The sequence below is a fragment of the Podarcis pityusensis genome (genome assembly GCF_964106645.2).
Source record: "Podarcis pityusensis genome assembly, chromosome: 9".
Taxonomy (NCBI): Eukaryota; Metazoa; Chordata; class Lepidosauria; order Squamata; family Lacertidae; genus Podarcis; species Podarcis pityusensis.
The window spans coordinates 75,254,527-75,275,973 of NC_138034.1; the positions used below are offsets into that span (position 1 = coordinate 75,254,527).

General features: G+C 44.3%; 1 protein-coding gene across 5 annotated transcripts in view; it reads left to right on the top strand.

The window, feature by feature from the left end:
• LOC308485356 (CD209 antigen-like protein C) overlaps nucleotides 1-21,447 on the top strand; it is a 38,914-nt gene that overhangs the window by 1,237 nt on the left and 16,230 nt on the right. Inside the window, exons 2-10 of one of the 5 annotated variants that reach the window (XR_013990485.1) lie at nucleotides 403-481; nucleotides 584-647; nucleotides 1,894-2,049; nucleotides 2,606-2,656; nucleotides 3,253-3,354; nucleotides 6,678-6,764; nucleotides 7,889-8,040; nucleotides 14,730-14,836; nucleotides 17,348-20,515. The gene's annotated coding sequence lies outside the window, so the exon portion shown is untranslated. Of the gene's footprint in view, nucleotides 1-402; nucleotides 482-583; nucleotides 648-1,893; nucleotides 2,050-2,536; nucleotides 2,657-3,252; nucleotides 3,355-6,677; nucleotides 6,765-7,888; nucleotides 8,041-14,729; nucleotides 14,837-17,347; nucleotides 20,516-21,447 lie in introns of those variants that run through there. The other 4 variants (XR_013990486.1, XR_013990487.1, XM_081021176.1 and 1 more) reach the window with 4 other exon arrangements.

The window sequence follows — 21,447 nt, forward strand, 5'->3', positions numbered from 1 at the left end:
CCTGATCATTAGGTCCAGTCACGGATGACTCTGGGGTTGCAGTGCTCATCTCGCTTTATTGGCCGAGGGAGCCGGCGTACAGCTTCCGGGTCATGTGGCCAGCATGACTAAGCTGCTTCTGGCAAACCAGAGCAGCACATGGAAATGCCGTTTACCTTCCCGCCAGAGCGGTACCTATTTATCTACTTGCACTTTGACGTGCTTTCAAACTGCTAGGTTGGCATAAGCCGGGACCAAACAACAGGGCTCATCCCATCGCGGGGATTCGAACCGCTGACCCTCTGATCGGCAAGCCCTAGGCTCTGTGGTTTAACCCACAGCGCCACCCGCATCCAATCTTTAAACAGTAGGTTTGTTTTAAGATATCATTTTAACAGCCTAATCCATTAAATGGTCACTTAGAAGAACTCCAGGATGAGACACCACTCAAAATGAGGAGATAAGATGGCAGCTAAGAATAAGGTCCTGTCAACAAAAAGAGGTGAGCTTCTGCAGACTGCTACTCTGATTTGGTTTTTGACCACTAAATTCTTTCATAGAAGTTGTGCTAACTGTCTACTCCTTTATATGGTTCTGAACGCAGGATGACATAAGGCACCAATCCAAATGAGCAGTTAAAATGGCGGGAGGCCTGACATTCACAGAACGTAAGTTGTTTTTACTATTTCCTCTTCAGTGCCATACAGGAAGGCAGAGTTCCTGTACCCATACCTATATCTTGGGAGGGAGACCTTGAGCCTTCTTTCTGCAGAGTTTGGGTATGATATCTCAAGTGGCAGAAAAATGGAACCTGTTATCTAAATGGTGATGAGGACCACCTCCCCCACCCTGGGAACATTTGTGCCAAGTTTGGCAACAATATTTCAAGAAACGGCAAAACCTATGTAAATCCCATTTCTGTAAATCCCATGGCATTAGCTACCTCTCCCAGTTTGGTGTCATCTGCCAATTTGATGAGCATCTCCTCAATTCCTTCATCCAAGTCGTTTATAAAATTGTTGAACAACAACGGGCCCAGGACAGAACCCTGTGGCACCCCACTTTTCACTTTTCCCCAGGATGACAAGGAACCATTAAAAAATAGTCCTGTAGCACCTTAGAGACCAACTAAGTTTGTACTGGATATAAGCTTTTGTGTGCATGCACACTTCTTCCATACACTGAAGCAGAAGTCACCAGACCCTTCTATATCTGCATACTATCCCTTGCTTTTTCCTGTAAAACTAATTGCAGTCGTTAACAGTCATCAACAGTTTTTCCATACCCATTAAGTCAATCACCCATCTCCCACTACCCTTCTGAGAAAAACACCACCCCACCCTCCCACTGTATATAAGGGTCTGGTGACTTCTCCTTCAGTGTATCTGAAGAAGTGTGCATGCACACAAAAGCTTTTACCCAGAACAAACTTAGCTGGCCTCTAAGGTGCTACTGGACTATTTTTTAATTTTTTATTTTGACTGTGTCAGACCAACACGGCTTCCTACCTGAATCAGGGAACCATTAGTGAGTACTCTTTGGGTTCCGTCAGTCAACCAGCTACAAATCCACCTAACAGTTACCTCATTCAACCCACACTTCCTCACAAGAATAACATGGGGAACTTTGTCAAAAGCCTTACTGAAATCAAGATACACTATGTTCACATCATTCCCCTGTTCCACCAAACTTGTTACTCCATTAAAAAAAAAGAAATGAGATTTACCTGGCAGAGTAGAGCTGAAAACTGAATTCCTGCAGGATCATCACTGCCTACGATTTTGCTCCTGAGCTACAAGCTTTTCAGGGATCTACCCTACTGGGATTTAGCTGCTATCACACAAAGGCTTTTTTGCAAGTTTTTGCTGATGTTCAAGTAAATTACATACTATATGACCCAACACCACAATGCAGCTTCAAGAACCAGTGTGGCTTCCAGATCCAATGCAGCTTCCAAATCCAATGTGGCTTCCAGATCCAATGTGGCTTCTAGATCCAATGTCTCTTCCAGATCTAATGTGGCATCCAGGTCAATACTAAAACGCAGACGAAAACCACCTCCCAGAAAAGGTATGTATGCAGCACACATAGAACTGGTTCATAGCCTAGACGAGGAACACACTGGAAAGGAAAAGTGGGAGAGCAACAGGAGGCATGTGTGACCAGTCGTAGTGGAGAGGGCTGGAGAAAAGCCAGCCGTGCTCTGTCACTCCAACAGGCCCATTTAGCCAAGCAAACTAGTGCTATGCCAGCTTCAGACTGTGTTCTCCGCTGATCCACAATGTGGTAAGGATTTACCTCTCTACCACTGCTCCTTGCCCAGGTGAGGAAACAAACCTTTAAATTAAAGTTTAATCCAGACAAGACTGAGGTGCAGTCAGTGGGTGGTTTCCTAGACAAGATGGGTGGGATATGGCCTGTTCTGGATGGGGTTAGACTCCCTCTGGATCTGGATGGGGTTAGACTCCCTCTGGATCCATTACTGTCACTTGAAATGAAAAAGCAAAAAAGTTAGCCATGGTACTTAAGCAGATTTTCTTTCTTTTTGTCCATCAAGGAAAACTTGCTGCTGTTTTGCATGAGATAAAAGAGTTCTTTCTCTCTTCCATTGGTACATTTATTGTAGTGATGCTGTGCCTGGTCCTGTTTTTTGCTGCATTTGGAGCAGTTAGTCTGTGTAAGTCTAGGCTGTGTAGGCCTTTAGCGTTATCCTGGTTGGCTTTACATCAGTATGAAGAATACTTTCAAAAGTGTCACCATAATCCAACCACAGCTAAGCCCTTTCACCTCCCATTGATTCCAGTGCGTAGGGTAAGGATGTGGCTAAATCTCACCCATTGAAATGAATGCCTGTTTCTTGCCCCTCAATAACTGCTTTCAGACTTCTTAGGCCAACATTATGAAGCAACCTGTGCAGTCACCTGTCCTACCTTGCAACTCCCTGTTCCACTTTCCTCCTAGAAAAACAAGTGTATGGTCTGCTTCACTGGGTGGTCGGAACAGCTGAATTCAAACAAAAGAGGTCTTCAGTTTATCAACCACCCTTCACAGGGTGATTTACATGTTTCATTTTAATGCAGTTTTATTACTGGAATGTTGCCCAGTCTGCTGCCTGATGCTTCATTAAACACTTTTCCTTTGAGATGGGAAGAGCCTTAAAAAGTTGCTAACACACGGGGAGCCTTGATTCCAAATCAGCCGCAGCAATTCTGGGGTGGAGGTACTGTCGCATCAGCCGACTCACCATTTCTTTCCCTCCTAACTCTTCTATAGATATTCATAAAAGGGATCACAAAACACCTGATATGGATATAGCAATGAAAACTATCAGGGACTTCATGATCAAACAGAAACCATCCCTCCAAGGAAGGAGTGGTAAGTAAGGTGTTATAGTCCATACACTTAGGGCCACTTCTTGCCCCTGCTCCAGCAGGGGGTATTGCCCCATAGAAGAGCTTCTTCCCAGCCTCTTGACTCAGCAGGAAGAAAAGTCACTGTGAAGTGGCTGGACTACAGTAAGATAGTAGTAGGTGGAAGAAGAAGTAAATTCCATCCTCTCACTTACCACTTGCCCTCTGGAAATGCTGGGGCCCCAGCTCATATCCCCATTCATAGCATTCAACAGGAACAAAACTGGGAGCCCATGTTTGCTGAAGAGACATGTAGACTGTGTCCACATTAGAGTGTTCATGTGTGTGTGTGGAGACACTGTTTCTGCATCTTCAGACACACACAAGCTTTTTTCAGTTTTATGCCTCCAAAATCTATCCCAAATGTTCCCGTCCACACTAGCCCAGCAGCACAGCTAATCATTTTGGCACCAGCCACAATGACTAGGTTCTTCCACTCTTACTGGAAGTATGTCTTCGAATACCAGTTACTGAAAACCACAGAAGAGCAGGGTTCTCTTGCACCTAGGTCCTGCTTACGAGTTGAACACTGGCCCACTTGCCAATTCTCAGCTGTGCTGGAATTCAGGCTCCTCAGGAGTCCGGAGGAACATTGCCTGACTGTGGGGCATGAAGGCCGCTCCTTCCAAGGCCCTTTCAATCTGGCCTAGGGGGTGAGGCCCACACTCACCAGCCCCACTGAAGAGGCTCCTCATGAAGCCGGAGGAACACACAGTGGTACCTCAGGTTAAGTACTTAATTGGTTCTGGAAGTCCGTTCTTAACCTGAAGCGTTCTTAACCTGAAGCAGACCTTCCCACGGAAAGTAATGGAAAGTAGATTGATCCATTCCAGACGATGAAAAACACTCCCTAAAACAGCAATTTAACACAAATTCTACTGTTTAACAAGACCATTGATCCATAAAATGAAAGCATTAATCAATGTACTGCACTATAAAATAAATAAGACAGTATTTTAGATGAAAAAAAATAACATTTATTTCTTTTCTTACGTGCACTGATGATTGTCAGTTTGGATGGGGGGCTTTTATCCATTTCTGAAGTCACACAATCCACCAGTAGCTGAACTGGGTTCCACACAGTCACAAGAACAAGTCACAAACATGAAGTCACAAGCCACAGTCACAAAAGCAAAGTCACAAGTCAGTCCCATAAAACGAAGAACAAGTCACAGTCAAAAAACCGACAAAGCCACACAAACCAAAACGCAAAAAGGAACCGGACAATGAAAAGCAACCCCTCAAACAGCAGTTTTACATGAATTTTACTATCTAACAAGGCCACTGATCCATAAAAGGAAATCAATAAAACAGTACAAAATGAAAATGTGATTTTTTCCCTTACCTGCGCTGATGATAGTCATTGTTTGGATGGGGCTCAGGGTCCTCTTCCACAATCACAATCGGCTCGGCTCTGGGAAATTCGCGGAGGCCTCAGAGAGCTCCGTAGGCCCCGCGGACGGACGGCTTTGGCTCCAGGCAGCAGCGAGGCCTCTGAGAGCTCAGGCAACTTACTTCAGGGTTACAATTATTTGTAACCCAAAAAAACGTTTGTAACCCGAGGTACCAGTGTAGTCCGGCTGTGGGGCATGAAGGCCACTCCTTCCAAGGCCCTTTCCACCTGGCCTAGGGGGCTGGGCCCACACTCACCAGCCCCACTGAAGAGGCTCCTCATGAGGCCGGAGGAACATCGCCTGACTGTGGGGCGTGAAGGCCGCTCCCTGCAAGGCCCTTTCCACCTGGCTTAGGGGGTGAGGTCCATATTCACCAGCCCCACTGAAGAGGCTCCTCATGAGGCTGGAAGAACATCGCCCGGCTGTGGGGCGTGAAGGCCGCTCCCTGCAAGGCCCTTTCCGCCTGGCCATGGGGGTGAGGCCCACACTCACTCGCCCTGCTATGTTCAATATGTATTCTGTAGTTGTCCTCCTTTGTAATCTTTTATTCTCAAATCTTTAAGATAATATTTTAATTTTCTGTCATATTGATTTGACTGTATACTCTATGTTTGACTTTCTTCAGATTTTTTTATTTATGTTTTATTGATTTAATATGCTGTAAACTGCTTTGAGTTTTTTCTTAAAAATATAAAGCGGTATAGAAATTTTAAAAATAAATAATATATAAACAATGTCACATCAAAGTAATTGCAGAGGCAAGCAATTTTATCCTCAGTACTAAGTGATATAAGAATTAAAGACCCCGGGTATATATGTTTTATTTTAATAATGTTTCCGTGTTTCATATTAATTCCATTTAACCTTTTAAAATGTATGAGGCTTGATTTTTGTGAGTTCTGCATTTGTGAGTCTCTCTTTGTCTGACCCTGGAAGCAGCAGAAATGGCAGGATGTTTTCCTATGAGTTAATATCAGGGTGTTAAGCATAAATCCTTGGAAGTTTCCTGAAAGACAGATGGAGGAATGTTATTAAAGACTGATCATAGACTAGTGGGACATTCAATACCTAAAAGAGCAAAAGGCCTAGGCGCTTCTGGTCAACCCCAAGGTGATAGTGGGGGAAATGGAGAGCAGGAAGATACCATAATGTTTTCTATCCCATGGCTTGTAATCTTTCCTGACATATGAGAAGATGTTTGGTGACTCTTTGTTTGCTGTGTTTGAACTAAAATATAAGCTTTTCTTCTGAAGTGCCTTGGGACAGACCTTCTCAACTAGCACCTTGGGTTGAACTCTGTCCTATTGCAATAGATAAATAAAATACAATTGTACTTTGGAAGTCGAACGGAATCTGTTCCGGAAGTCTGTTCGACTTCCAAATCATTCAGAAACCAAAGTGCGGCTTCTGATTGGCTGCAGGAAGCTCCTGCAGCCGACCGGAAGCCGTGGAAGCCCTGTCAGATGTTCAGCTTTGAAAAACGCGTTCGAAAACCGGAACACTAACTTCCGGGATTTGATCGTTTGGGAGCCAATTTGTTTGGGAGCCAAGACATTTGAGATCCAAGGTACGACTAAATAAAAACACTGGGTCTCTAAATCTGGATGGTGGACTCGAAATAATTTCCTTGGTTCTGTGGTTTATTTAAAAGGTGGTCCCACACCTGGGCAACAAACAGAAGCAGTGCAGAGGTGAATTCTTAGCACACAAGCAATAGAATCACAACGCCTCTCTAAGATCTCCAGAGCACAGTTAATCAGATCAATGCTCAGCAGATTACAGACCACCCTGAATGCTAGAGTGTGGCCAGTCACAAGTTATAGGGAAACAGCCTTTTTATAGAGTTGAATAGCTGTTTGAGATCTCATTGACCTGAATTATCCAAACCTTTCAGATTCTGAAATACTTGCTGAAGCTGAGAAGTTAGCAGGTGAATTGCTTATATGGGCTGACAGAGCAAATGAAGTCCAGTCTGCAATCAGTAAGTTATTCTTAATAGGGTGATGTTGAGAAATCAGAGGATAGGGGGAACCAATGTACTGAAAGCCCCTCAACTGCACAGCTGTTGAAGGTATAAAGGTCCCACCATCCTCTAGAATCTTCCCGGTTTCTGGGGGTTTTCCTGTTGTTATTCTGTCTCTCACAGCTACAATAAACCTACCATTAAAATTATGGACTGGTCATTTCTTTGTCAGAGGGCAAACAGGCAAACTTAGCAAGGGATCAGATACACACACAAAGAGCAATGAGAAGAGCAATGAGAGACACTCCAGGGTATAATGTTCTGTACCTCCTCCATTGAAGACTTTATTTGCAAGCAGAATCATAGAATTGTTGAGTTGGAAGAAACCCCAAGCATAATCTAGTCCAGTAATCTAGTCCAACCCCCTGCAATACAAGAATCTCATCTAAAGCATCTTGTCTAAATATGTGTCAAATAAACCATACTTCTTAAGCGCTCACCTCCACTATTCCTCGATTTTCTCAATGGAAACACAATCCTGGGCAAGCAACTGGAACCTCTCAGAATCTTGCTACTGCTCGGCAGGTCTTGGGGGTGCCGCACAATCTTCATAGCATTACCAATCTGTTGATGAATGGAAACAGTAGAACAGGGAAGGAAATGGAGTACAAATGACCTGGCTAAATGTGTCCTTTATTAGAACAAACCTTTCAGAGTGTTAGCTACCATGTCTTTTGCTGGATTGTAATGAAATATCAGTATGTAATTCATAATGACTTTATTTAAAATACAGTGGTACCTCGGTTTACAAACTTAATCCATTCCGGAAGTCCGTTCTTAAACCAAAACCATTCTTAAACCAAGGCACGCTTTCCCTAATGAGGCCTCCCACAACCGGTGCCCTTCTACCGTTTGGATTCCGTTCTTTGACCGAGTTAAAGTTCTCAAACCAGGACACTACTTCCATTTTTGCAGAGTTCGTAAACCAATTCGTTCTTAAACCGGACTGCTCTTAAACCAAGGTACCACTATAATAATAATAATAAAATCTGTAAGACCTTCAGTCCAGCTAAAACTGGTTTGTTTGTTTTCCTCTCTCTCTCCGCCCACCCCCCCCCCCCCATTTCTGGCTGGATTCAAAGATGACCTCACTTCAAATCATCATCAAAAGTGGCAGATATATAAAGAGGCTCTCTATTTATTTGATGAAGGACTAGTAGACTGGAGTCAGGCAGACAGCTTTTGTGAGAGTCAAAAATCCAAACTGGTTATTATTGAAAATGAAAAAGAGGAGGTAAGCTAGCTGAACACTATATATAGAAATGGCATGAATAATCCTTTCTAAATAAGACAGAGTGGGATTGGGAAACTGCAAGCAAGAGGCTGCGCAGGGTAATTTGATGCTGCTGGAACAATGGAGGAAGGGAAGGCTGGCATAGAACTAGAGATTGTTTAGCTGAGAGAGAAATGCCTTTCCCCCTCCTAAAATGAAGGGATTCAAAGAAGATGAAGATTTAACTCAGATTAAAATTAGGACTCTTGGATTGTACAGTGGTGCCCCGCAAGACGAATGCCTCGCAAGACGGAAAACCCGCTAGACGAAAGGGTTTTCCGTTTTGGAGGTGCTTCGCAAAACGAATTTCCTATGTGCTTGCTTCGCAAGACGAAAATGTCTTGCGAGTTCCTGCGGGGTTTTTTTCCTTTCCCCCCCCCCTTTTTCCCAAGCCGCTAAACCGCTTATCAGCTGATCTTTAAGCCGCTTAACAGCTGATGGCTAAGCCGCTTATCAGCTGATCTTTAAGCCGCTTAACAGCTGATGCTAAGCCGCTTATCAGCTGATCTTTAAGCCGCTTAACAGCTGATGCTAAGCCGCTTATCAGCTGATCGTTAAGCCGCTTATCAGCTGATCTTTAAGCCGGCTAAGCTGCTAATACTGTAGCGCTAAGCCGCTAAACCTCTAATGGGCTTGCTTCGCAAGACGAAAAAACCCGCAAGACGAAGAGACTCCCGGAACGGATTCTTTTCGTCTTGCGAGGCACCACTGTATTGGTATTATCCTGCGTAGTGAGTGATGTAGCAGAGCAGATTCCCTTTAATATAGCAGGAAGCTAGTTTGCAGATTTGTTTGAATTTCTTTAGTTAAGTAATCCAATCTGGCTTGCCAGATGGATTATTCCTGGTGTCCCCTTTTATCCCTCTTAAAAGACTAAAGAAACGAGTCTTTCCTTTCGAAATAACAAGAGGTTTGCTCACATTTCAGTTCATGATTTGATCCCTGAAAGGCAGGCTTTACTTAGTAGTTACATAACAATCTGTGAGTTCATCTCGCATGGAGATTGAGATCATGTGCTGACAGCAAAAATTACATCAAGAGAACAAAATGGCTACAGGAGAGCAGGAAGCAAGAGATTAGCAAGAGAGGGAGGATGGCTGCGTGACTCGGCTCTTTTATGGAGTCAGCCAGGGCCATGCCTATCTCCTAGATCACATGCAGGGGGAAGGATGCTCCAGACGAGTGGAACAGGAAGTTACACTGACTGGATGTCCCCTTGCTTGTGCCCACTCTAGGGAAATAAGCATGTTGCATTTGACTGCACCAGTGGGTTACATCCCACAGAGCAGACAATAAGAACTGAGTGAACCCCAAGTGATCCAACTTGATAAAGGAAGCCTTGTTGCACATGCTAACAGCAAACCCCAACAGTGAGTTCAGACAGGACATTCCTGCATTTCAGGGGGTTCGACCCTTGGGGTCCCTTCCAACTCTACAATTCTGGGATTCTGGGCTAGAAAGGAGCAGATTTGTCTGCACAAAGGAGAACTGGGATTTCTATTAGTGGGACACATCTGTTCGAGAATCTCAGATTTGGGGAGAGGCTATAATATGGATTTGAACTGTGAAATATCTAGGAGAATGTGGTTAGTGTCGGCGTCCTCCTCCCCCCCCCAAAAAAAAATAATAATTATGGGCTGGTTGCTATGCTCTTACTGGTGGGAAATTACACCAAGCAAGATGGTTGACCTTGGAGTTTCTATCTTAAAGAATCATAGAATCATAGAGTTGGAATAGACCACAAAGGCCATCGAGTCCAACCCCCTGCCAAGCAGGAAACACCATCAGAGCACTCCTGACATATGATTGTCAAGCCTCTGCTTAAAGACCTCCAAAGAAGGAGACTCCACCACACTCCTTGGCAGCAAATTCCACTGTCAAACAGCTCTTACTGTCAGGAAGTTCTTCCTCATGTTTAGGTGGAATCTTCTTTCTTGTAGTTTGGATCCATTGCTCCGTGTCCGCTTCTCTGGAGCAGCAGAAAACAACCTTTCTCCCTCCTCTATATGACATCCTTTTATATATTTGAACATGGCTATCATATCACCCCTTAACCTCCTCTTCTCCAGGCTAAACATGCCCAGCTCCCCCAGCCATTCCTCATAAGGCATCGTTTCCAGACCTTTGACCATTTTGGTTGCCCTCCTCTGGACACGTTCCAGTTGGTCAGTGTCCTTCTTGAACTGCGGTGCCCAGAACTGGACACAGTACTCCAGGTGAGGTCTGACCAGAGCAGAATACAGTGGCACTATTACTTCCCTTGATCTAGATGCTATACTCCTATTGATGCAGCCCAGAATTGCATTGGCTTTTTTAGCTGCCGCATCACACTGTTGGCTCATGTCAAGTTTGTGGTCAACCAAGACTCCTAGATCCTTTTCACATGTACTGCTCTCAAGCCAGGTGTCCCCCATCTTGTATTTGTGCCTGTCATTTTTTTTGCCCGTGCAATACTTTACATTTCTCCCTGTTAAAGTTCATCTTGTTTGTTTTGGCCCAGTTCTCTAATCTGTCAAGGTCGTTTTGAAGTGTGATCCTGTCCTCTGGGGTGTTAGCCACCCCTCCCAGTTTGGTGTCATCTGCAAATTTGATCAGGTTGCCCTTGAGTCCATCATCCAAGTCGTTGATAAAGATGTTGAATAAGACCGGGCCCAAGACAGAACCTTGTGGCACCCCACTAGTCACTCTTCTCCAGGATGAAGAGGAACCATTGATGAGCACCCTTTGGGTTCGGTCAGTCAGCCAGTTACAAATCCACTGAGTGGTAGCATAGTCAAGACCGCATTTTACCAGCTTCTTTACAAGAATATCATGGGGCACCTTGTCAAATGCCTTGCTGAAATCAAGGTAGGCTACATCCACTGCGTTCCCTTCATCTACCAGGCTTGTAATTCTGTCAAAAAACGAGATCAGGTTAGTCTGACATGACTTATTTTTCAGAAATCCATGCTGACTATTGGTGATCACAGCATTCCTTTCTAGGTGCTCACAGACTGTTTGCTTAATGATCTGCTCCAGAATCTTCCCTGGTATTGATGTCAGACTGACTGGGCGATAATTATTTGGGTCCTCTCTTTCCCCCTTTTTGAAAATAGGGATAACATTTGCCCTCCTCCAGTCCGCCGGGACTTCGCCTGTTCTCCAGGAATTCTCAAAGATGACTGCCAGTGGTTCTGAGATCACATCTGCCAGTTCTTTTAATACTCTTGGATGCAGTTCATCTGGCCCTGGAGACTTGAATACATCTAAACTAGCCAAGTATTCTTGTACTATCTCCTTAGTTATTCTGGGCTGTGTTTCCTCTGCTGAATCATTTGCTCCAAATTCTTCAGGTCGGGCATTGTTTTCTTTATCGGAGAAGACTGAGGCAAAGAAGGCATTGAGGAGTTCAGCCCTTTCTGTGTCCCCTGTTTGCATTTCACCATCTTCTCCTCTGAGTGACCCCACTGTTTCTTTGTTCTTCCTTTTGCTACGGACATACCCATAAAAGCCTTTTTTGTTGCTTTTAACCTCTCTAGCAAGCCTGAGTTCATTCTGTGCTTTAGCTTTTCTGACTTTGTGTCTACATGTGCTGGCTATTTGTTTGAATTCCTCTTTGGTGGTTTCCCCCCTTTTCCATTTATTGTACACATCTTTTTTTAATCTTAACTCAGTTAAAAGTTCTTTAGATAGCCACCCTGGCTTCTTTAGGCACCTTCCATGTTTCCGTCTCATTGGTATTGCCTGAAGTTGTGCTTTTACTATCTCCCTCTTAACAAACTCCCAGCCATCATGAACTCCCTTTCCTTTTAGTATTACTGTCCATGGGATCTCACCCAGCACTTCCCTAAGTTTTATGAAGTCGGCTTTCTTAAAGTCAAGAAATTGAGTCCTAGTATGCTTGGCTGCTCCTTTCCGCTGTATAGTAAACTTCAGAAGAGCATGATCACTCGCGCCTAATGATCCTTCCACTTCTACCCCACTAACCAGGTCATCAACATTGGTTAGGACCAGATCTAAAATGGCTGTTCCTCTTGTTGCTTCTCCCACTTTCTGGACAATGAAGTTGTCTGCAAGGCCAGTGAGGAATCTGTTTGACCTTATGCTCTTGGCTGAGTTTGACATCCAACAAATATCCGGGTAATTGAAGTCTCCCATTACTACTATCTCCCTTCCTTTTGCATGCTTGGCCATCTGTTCCAGGAAGGCATCATCTATGTCCTCCGTTTGGCTTGGGGATCTATAGTAAACTCCCACAATGAGGTCTCTGTTATTCTTCTCTCCCTTAATTTTGACCCAAATGCTCTCACTTTGGCCTTGAGGTTCTAAATCTTGGATCTCTTCACAGGTATACACATCCCTGACATATAACGCCACTCCTCCTCCTTTCTTGTCTGGTCTGTTTCTCTGAAATAGATTGTATCCCTCCATTATTACATTCCAGTCGTGGGACTTATCCCACCAGGTTTCAGTGATGCCTATTGTGTCATATTTAGTTTGCTGTACTAAGAGCTCAAGCTCATCTTGTTTATTTCCCATGCTTTGTGCATTAGTGTACAGACATTGAAGTCCATTAATCATTCCCCCGTGTCTCTTATTTAAGGATTTTTTCCTCCCACCACTAGGTCTGCATGCTGTTTGCTCCATTTGGTCTATGACATTTGGATGATCATCTTCATCAATTCCTACCTTCAGGAGCACTGTCTCCCTCCCCCACATTAGTCAGTTTAAAGCCCTCCTGATGAGGTTTCTGAGATTTTTGGCAAAAACATTCCTCCCAACCGTTGTGCGGTGCAGCCCATCGCTTGCCAGAAGCCCATCTTCAAGAAACTGCAGTCCGTGATCTAAGAATCCAAACCGTTCCTGTTTACACCATTTGCGAAGCCAGCTGTTCACTTCCCCTATTTTTCCCTCTCTCCCTGGGCCACGTCGTTCAACTGGGAGGACAGATGAGATGACAATTTGTGCATTTAATTGCTTCAATTTCCTGCCCAGAGCCTCGTAGTCTCTTTTGATCTTCTGGAGGCTATTGCTTGCAGTGTCATTGGTTCCCACATGAACCAAGAGGAAGGGGTATTTGTCAGTGGGTTTTATGATTCCTTGCAGTCGTTCAGTTACATCTTGGATCTTAGCCCCGGGGAGACAGCACACCTCCCGAGACATCTTGTCAGGCCCACAGATCACTGCTTCTGTTCCCCTCAGTAGGGAATCCCCTATCACCACTACACGCCTCCTCTTAGGTTTGGTCGGGGTTCTTCCGTGAGCTGTCCGTTCCAAGGTCGCCTGCACATTCCCTGAGGACTGACTTTGCTGCTCATCTTCATATACCTGATCGACTGTAATGAGGGAGAGATCCTCAAATGGAGTCTGTTCTTCGTCTTCCATGCTAGGGGAGAGGACTTCAAAGCGATTGTGTATTTCTAAACAATCAGAGCGAACCCTGGACCTCCTACTTCTTTGAGTCACGTTTCTCCATATATCTGGCACCTCTGTTGGTGAACTAGTCTCCTTCTCAGGGGTGTCCCCTGTCTCCTCCTTGGTGGAGACGGTGTTCTCTGTTGCTTCCAAGAAGAGCTCCAGCTCTCTAATTCTTTGGAGCGTAGCTACACGTTCCTCCAGTTGCTGGACTTTGTCTTCTAAGAGGGCAATCAACATACAATTGCTGCAGGTAAAGCTGCCTGCAACCTTTGGCAAGATGGCAAACATTGCGCAGGAACCGCAGGCGACTGCAGCTGTTCCCTCACCCTCCATCTTGAAAACGTGTCGTTGGGGGTGGCTACAGTGGTCCTCCATCTTAAAAAGCGTGAAGACAGGACAAATAACCCCCCCCCAAAAAAAACCTAGGTCTCCCCCAACAAACGTTTGAGACTAGCTCCCCTAAATCTAAAAGCTCTGATAAGCTCCTCCCACAGCTAATCACCTGCCTCAACAGAAACCCTGCCCCCTCTGACCTTTGCACAGGGAGAGCAGCTAATCAGCCACAAAGAAACACACACACAAGAAAACCCTTTTGCTCCTCCTTCAGCTGCTGCCCTGCAAGCTCTGATAAGCTCCTCCCAAGAAAAAGACTTCAGACTACATGTGATGTGGGACAGAGGAGCTGAGCAGCAAGAAGACTAATTATTGGACTGGATTGCTATGTTACTATATATGCATATGGAAGGAGAGGAAGTTTTATTTTAATTAACATTAATTAATGATTTAGTAGGGATTGACAATCTGATAAGTAGCCTCACTTGTCAAAACTGGAAATGTTAAATAATGTATGTGCAGGAATTGATTGCTAGAAAGCTGTTTGAAAAGTAAAAATATTGTATTTTGTAAGGTTATTTGTAATGTCTGAAGATAAACTAGATGTAATCAGGAAATATGATGCAGCATGAAGGAGAATCATTAACATGTCTAGGAAGACTTATGGGAAGTCAGATTTGGAAAAATGTTAAATTTGTTTTAATTAGTGACTAATTTGTAAAGAAAAAATGAAAATCAATAAAAAAATATTTGACCCCCCCAAAAAAAACCTTACAGTTCCCAGGATGCTTTGGAGGAAGCATTGAGTGGTTAAAGTGGTATGATACTTCACAGTGCAGATGGGGCCACAGTCTGGGGATGACCTGAGAGGGGATTCTGGCCTCTCATTCCTATGAAAGACTTTCTGATTGTGCTTTCAGCAGGAGTTCCTGGAAAATGCAATTAAAAACGAACAGCATGACTTCTGGATTGGGCTCCGTCATTTCGTTGGATGGAAATGGATAGATAACACTTACCCACCACGATAGTGAGTCTTGAAGCAACGTTTCTCTGTTTATTGTATTGTAGAAACTTTGCTAAGAATTTGTTTTTTGCTCTTCATTGAAAGCTCTTCCTGTCCTTTGCCTGCATCTAGAACCCAGCAGAGTATTTTATTTCCATTGCATTTTATGTTCCATGTCAGAAAGGCGGTTTTGTAGGGAGGAAGCAATATTATATTGTCCAGCTTCATCAGAAGTGGTAATGCTGCGTAGTTTGACGGGGCTTGATAGTAGTTTCATGCTCAACAATGAAGGGCTTCTACACTGAGACAAGAAATCACCCCACATGGCAGGGGCTGGTCCAGTAGGGCGAATGTGCCTCACCAACCTCAGTCTGTCCTCAGCCTTCTTATACCTACAACCAATCTTGGGTGGAGTGGAGGTGGTTCTTCCAGTCGTTGCTTCCACATATGGTTTGTATCCTTGCCTTCCACTCTGCCACTACTTATGGGCACCAGCCACCTAGGACTCCACATAGCCAAATGCCCCCTCACCCATGCCTTCTCACAGTCTCTCTCCACTTTCACCATGTGCGTGAACACTGTAGTCCTTCAAATCACCCCAGTTTTTCATCTTCTTCAGCAATCACTTGTAGCCATGTAAGATTGTCTTCCATGAACACAGTCTTAACAGTGAGTCCGTAAGTGGATCCACACGTCCTTCCACATTGAGGACATAGGTTTCCTGGTGGGAGTTGATCACGGTGAGGGTTTGCCAAACGTGCCTTCCTCTTAGCACGTTTCTCCCTTTTGTCCTGAGTTTGAGTGTCTTCAAAGTCCATGACACCTTTAGTAAAGGCTGTTCAACTGGAGTGCTCACAGGCCAGTGATTCCCAATTGTTGGTGTTTATACTACATTTTTTAATATTTGCCTTGAGAGTCTTTAAACCTCTGTTGTTGGCCACTGGCATTACACTTTCCATTTTTAAATTCGGAATAGAGTAGTTACCTTGGAAGACGATAATTAGGCATCCGAACAGCATGACCAGTCCATGACTAGAGCATGGTGGCGACAGCATGTCCCCTTTGCCTCCCCCTCAGTTTTGATCCTCTCCATTTTTTGGAAGACCAAGCAATGCTTTTTGACCTCACCTTGTTAAAATATGATAGTTTGCCTCTTTGAACAGAGACGAAAACATAAGTGTGAGGAATTCTACTGCTTCTTAAATGTTTGCTAAAGTGTAGGAATGCAGGTACACAGGGCTTGCTTTGTTCCATAGTATCATTCAGTGGTTATTGTTGCTTTCCACCATCATCACCCCAGTCAATCATTAGCTCTGGCTAACAGAATGAAGAATCTACTAGAACCGCAGGATCCTATGTCCACTCAGAACTAATGAGTGTGGAAATAGAGAATAGAGAAAAGGCTTTCTCCTACTCTCATAACACTAGAAGTCACCTTTCTTAAAAGCCACATTTCCCTAAGTGTGTGATTACACCCCCCTGAGGGGCACTAGAATGATCCAAGGGGTCGTTGAATAAAAATAAGTGGGGAGAAGAGAAGAGAAGAGAAGAGAAGAGAAGAGAAGAGAAGAGAAGAGAAGATTCATCTGTTATGTAATGACGCTTACTGCCAGGTTGGGCTCCGTTGTGGGTTGGCAACAAAAGTTCCCCTGGATCTGGCAATTGCACTGGAGGGGAGAGGTTTTCACAGGCTAGGGTGAACTTTTGGGCTTCACCCAGACCCAGGAAGTGGATTGCAGACTGCCTGCCTATTTGGCCCATGACAGCAGGATGCGGCACCGGCTCGGCCCCTGGGATAGATCGGACTGAGCCGGCAGTCTTAACTCTGGTCCGCTCCATGGAATGTTAATCTTTCTTTATTAGGTTGTAGGATATAGGTAGAAACAGGGCTTTTTCAGGGGGAACTCACAGGAACTCAGCTCTGGGACTTCTCAGGTGGGTTCCAGAACCTCTCAGGTGAGTTCTGGAACCTCCCAGGTGGGTGCAATTCAAAGAGAAAGAGGGAGGCATTCATGGTGAGTTCCGGCATCTTTTTTTCTAGAAAAATAGCACTGGGTAGAAATACAGACACATAAAAGAATGCAAATTTGTCACTGCATCTTTTATTTGTTTGCTTAAAAAAGGTTGGTTCCTGGGGGGGGGGGTGCTGGGTATTTTTATTTTTTTTTTTCTGAAAGGAGGTGGTAGGCCACATAGGTTTGGGAGCCTCTGCTTTAAAGCCTTCCACGTTGGTGGCCATCACCACCTCCTGTTGAAGTGAGTTCCACAGGTTAACTCCATGCTGTGTGAAGAAGCCTTTTCTTTTTTCAGACCAGCTTCATTTAATGCCCTGGAATCTGAGGATTCTGAGAGGGGGAGATCTCTTAATGCTGAAATAAAGTACACACCCCATGTTGATGGATAGGGACACCAAGCCAGATGTACGGGGTATAAATAAATTAATAATAATAACAATAACAACAACAACAACAACAAAACAACAATAATAATTTGCTTCTCACTGACTCATTGATTTGTGCTTCCTTTTCTTTTCAGTTATTGGGTAGTCGGTAAGCCAGACAACCACCTTTATAGACCAGTCGGTGCAATAAAAGCAAAGTGTGCAACACCACTGCGATGTTGGGAGAACTTTCCCCGTCTTGATCAAAAAAGAAGCATATGTAAGAAGAAGCCCGATAAACGATGGTTCAATTAAAACTCTTCATGGGCAATGAATCGACCCACCTTTAATAGAAGCCATGGTCAATGATCCAAATTATGGAATTAAGAGCATGGAAGAGATCAGGTCTTTGACACCAGCACTCAAAAGCCTTTTGTCAATCCTGCATCCTCAGGTGACCTGATTTTGCAACCTCAGATAATGGAAACTCCTGGAAAATAAAGCAAGGAGGACTCAGTCGTAGCCCACTTTCTGTTGCAATAAATCCAATACAGCCTTCCCCAACCCAGTGCCTTCTAGGTGCCATCAGCCCTAACCAACAGGTTGCGTTGGAGGGCACCAAGTGGAGGAAGATTGATTTAGTATACCTGCTAGAGGGGAACATTTTACCAGATGGGGGGGAGGGGAACATAACACTCTTCTTAGGGATGACTCCCCCTATTGGCAACAGGAAGGGTCTTCGTGGCCTCTCTAGGGGAGGAGTCGCCCCACTTCCCCCAGACCAACTCTGCCTGCAGTCAGAGCAGTGGTGTCTCTCTCCTCTTTATTTCTGAGAGAATTGGTCTTCCTGTGAGTGTGACAGTTTCCATTGTCTTGTTCTATATAACGACTTCCAGACGTCTGTTGGCTTATAACCTGCCAGGCATGGTCCCGCTATCAGTTAGTAATTCACCACACTTCGACCAGTGGGGTCAACAGTGAATCCACAGCTCCAGGAGTCTTCCAGCTGAACTTCAGAGTTTTCCTGCTTTCCAGTAGTCATCTTTTTCCAGAGTTCCTGGTTAAGAAAAACCTCTGTCCCACTCAGTTCAGTTCTAAGTATAAAGTGTTTATTGTCTCACAAGACAAAGATAAATGTACTAACTACTGTAATACAGTTCTTCTGGTCTTAGAAGTAAAGAAACAAATATACAGAGAGATCCACCAGCTCTTTACCACGCTGTAGCTCACACTACGCTGTGTAAAACCCACCAAACCCACCAAACACAGTTGCTCACAGACTCTCGCCTTGTTGCCTCCAGATTACAGAATGCAATGCAGACTTGACTTCTATACCAGTTTCTGCTCATATGCACATTCCTGAGAAAAAGTGAGGTTGGATAAGTCAGCAAGCCTGACTTTCAGTGTTGTACTGTTGCTAGGCAACCCTGTGCACCTGGCATCCTATCTCTAAACAAGATATTGAGATCCAAACAAGCAATTTCACTCCTTTTTCCAATTACACCTTCTTTGCTTAACTTCTTTGAATGTCTGGATTAGTCCCATAGTGTTCTCCTGTCCTTAAGAGTTGTTTTGGTCCATCTCCTGTGTCTTCTCCTCTTCCCTTCTGTGGTTTCCACCATTTTGTGCTTTAAAAAATGTAAAAAAAAATCCTCATGTGTATTCCTCCCTATCATCTTGAATATGACTGAGGAGGGAGTATGGGGGTATTAGTGTGAGCCCAGCAGGGCTGTGGAGTTCCAGAGAGGCTCACTTAAGTGTGATCAGGCCAGGGACTTCCCACTTCTCTCACACAGAGCAGGGACACTTCGTTTTCTATACAAAAAAGTTTCAGAAGGTAGGTAGGAGGCTTCCTCCTCCTGACTCGGAATCAAGTCTGCTTTCACGTCCAGTGGGAGTGAGGCTGTTGGCTTTCACACACCGTTGGAAGGATGTCAGCTCAGACAGGTAGGTGATGGAGACAGTAACACAGGGATATGCTCTAGAGTTTGCATCTCATCCTTGAGGCATTTTTGTCCCAACACCTTGTTCCCAGGTTCTGGAGAAGCACCAGAATTTTTGGTGGCTATAAATCATCTCCTGGAAGTGTGTGTGTGTGTGTGTGTGTGTGTGTGTGTGTGTAGTGAGAGCTGGACCAATAAAGAAGGCTGATCACCGAAGAATGAATTATGGTGCTGGAGGATACTCTTGAGAGTCCCATGGACTGCAAGAAGATCAAACCTATCCATTCTGAAGGAAATCAGCCCTGAGTGCTCACTGGAAGGACAGATCCTGAAGCTGAGGCTCCAATACTTTGGCCACCTCATGAGAAGAGAAGACTCCCTGGAAAAGACCCTGATGTTGGGAAATATGGAGGGCACAAGGAGAAGGGGACGACAGAGGACGAGCTGGTTGGACAGTGTTCTCGAAGCTACCAGCATGAGTTTGACCAAACTGTGGGAGGCAGTGAAAGACAGGAGTGCCTGGCGTGCTCTGGTCCATGGGGTCACGAAGAGTTGGACAAGACTAAACAACAACAAATACACACACACACACATATATATATACTTTATATAATTAATTTTACAACATACCAAAATTTAAAAAAGAAAAACTTGGAAAGCAAACAATGTATTATATATATTTTATTTCGGCTCCCCTCCCCACTCTTTCTGCAGTTCCTTGCTTTTATAATATTTTACTGCATCATCTATTGGAAAACAGAACCATCAAACCAGTTGGTCCTTAACAGAGGAAATAAGGGGTCTATTCGATATTCAAAATATTCACTCCAGAATGACATCCAAATGATCTTTTTTCTGTTAGGCAATATTTTCCCAATCTTCCAGCCCAGCTATAAGGCTTCTAGCAAATATGTAAACTAAATATTTTCCCAGAAGAAGAAGAAGAAGAGTTTGGATTTGATATCCCGCTTTATCACTACCCTAAGGAGTCTCAAAGCGGCTGACATTCTCCTTTCCCTTCCTCCCCCACAACAAACACTCTGTCAGGTGAGTGGGGCTGAGAGACTTCAGAGAAGTGTGACTGGCCCAAGGTCACCCAGCAGCTGCATGTGGAGGAGCGGGGAATCGAACCTGGTTCACCAGATTACGAGTCCACTGCTCTTAACCACTACACCACGCTGGCTCCCGGACTTTCTGCTCTATGTGGAATGCTGATTGGCTGGCTGCCAGTCCCAGTTAGGGAGCAGCAGAATCCCAATGGGAAGAGTTCTAGAATGTTCTGCATCAAAGTAGGAGGTGGTTGGAGCTGTTGAAGGAAGGAACATCTGTCTGCAGGAAGAAGCTGAGGCCAAGAGAAGATCAGCTGATGGGAGCACCACGGTATCCAAATAGGGGCAGAATTGGGTGGGGGATGTTATTTGTATGAAACTGCCTTGTACTTAAGAATGGGTAGACTAGTTGGTTTCTCATCCATGTCACTTTCACATGTGTTTCATATGTGTTTATTCATAAGTCCATTCCATCCCATTTCTATGCTGAGGTGTGAATTTTGACAAGAAAGAAAATTCGGTATGAAAAATTGTATTCAAATATGAGTTTTAAACACAAACTAAGTGTTTAGATATATATATTATTTCGGCACACATGTTTCTGAATGTATCACAAAGTACACAAGTGTGTGTGTTGTTGTTGTTGTTGTTTAAAAAATGCATTTGTATTTAATTTGAGCCAAGGACCATATCACAAAATTTGGAAATGCGAAAAACCCAAATGATAATTACATTTCGAGCTGCTTATTTGTTCAGAAGGTGCAAATTAGGTCGGTCTGCTTAAGAAGGCAGACAGAACAAAATTCTCTGTCCCTCTTTTCACTGAGTCAGAGAATTCCCTGCCTTGCCCAGTGCTGCGTCATCTGACATGGTCACCCACACTTCAAAATCTCAGGCATTGCTTTGCTGCTGCTGGAGATCCCAGAGGCTTTCTGGGTGCAAATGCTGTGTTAACTATGCTCCACAAAACTCCAGCCAGCCTATTATACAAAGCTGGAGGAGCATAATAATGAACGCTATGAGTGCTCCTTAAGTACTCCATTCGTCTTAATGTAGCCTTCATCAACCAGGTCTGTCGCAGGTCGTTTTGGATTACAATTCCCATCAGCCCCAGCCAAATACCATTAGGAGGATGCCAGGTTTGTGAAGGATGTCTTTTAGTTACAGTTTAAGCAGTCTACAAACCTATTTATGTATGCTACAACAGCAGCAAGAGTCTTGTTAGCACAAGGATGGAAGAATGAGGAAGTCCCGACGAAAAAA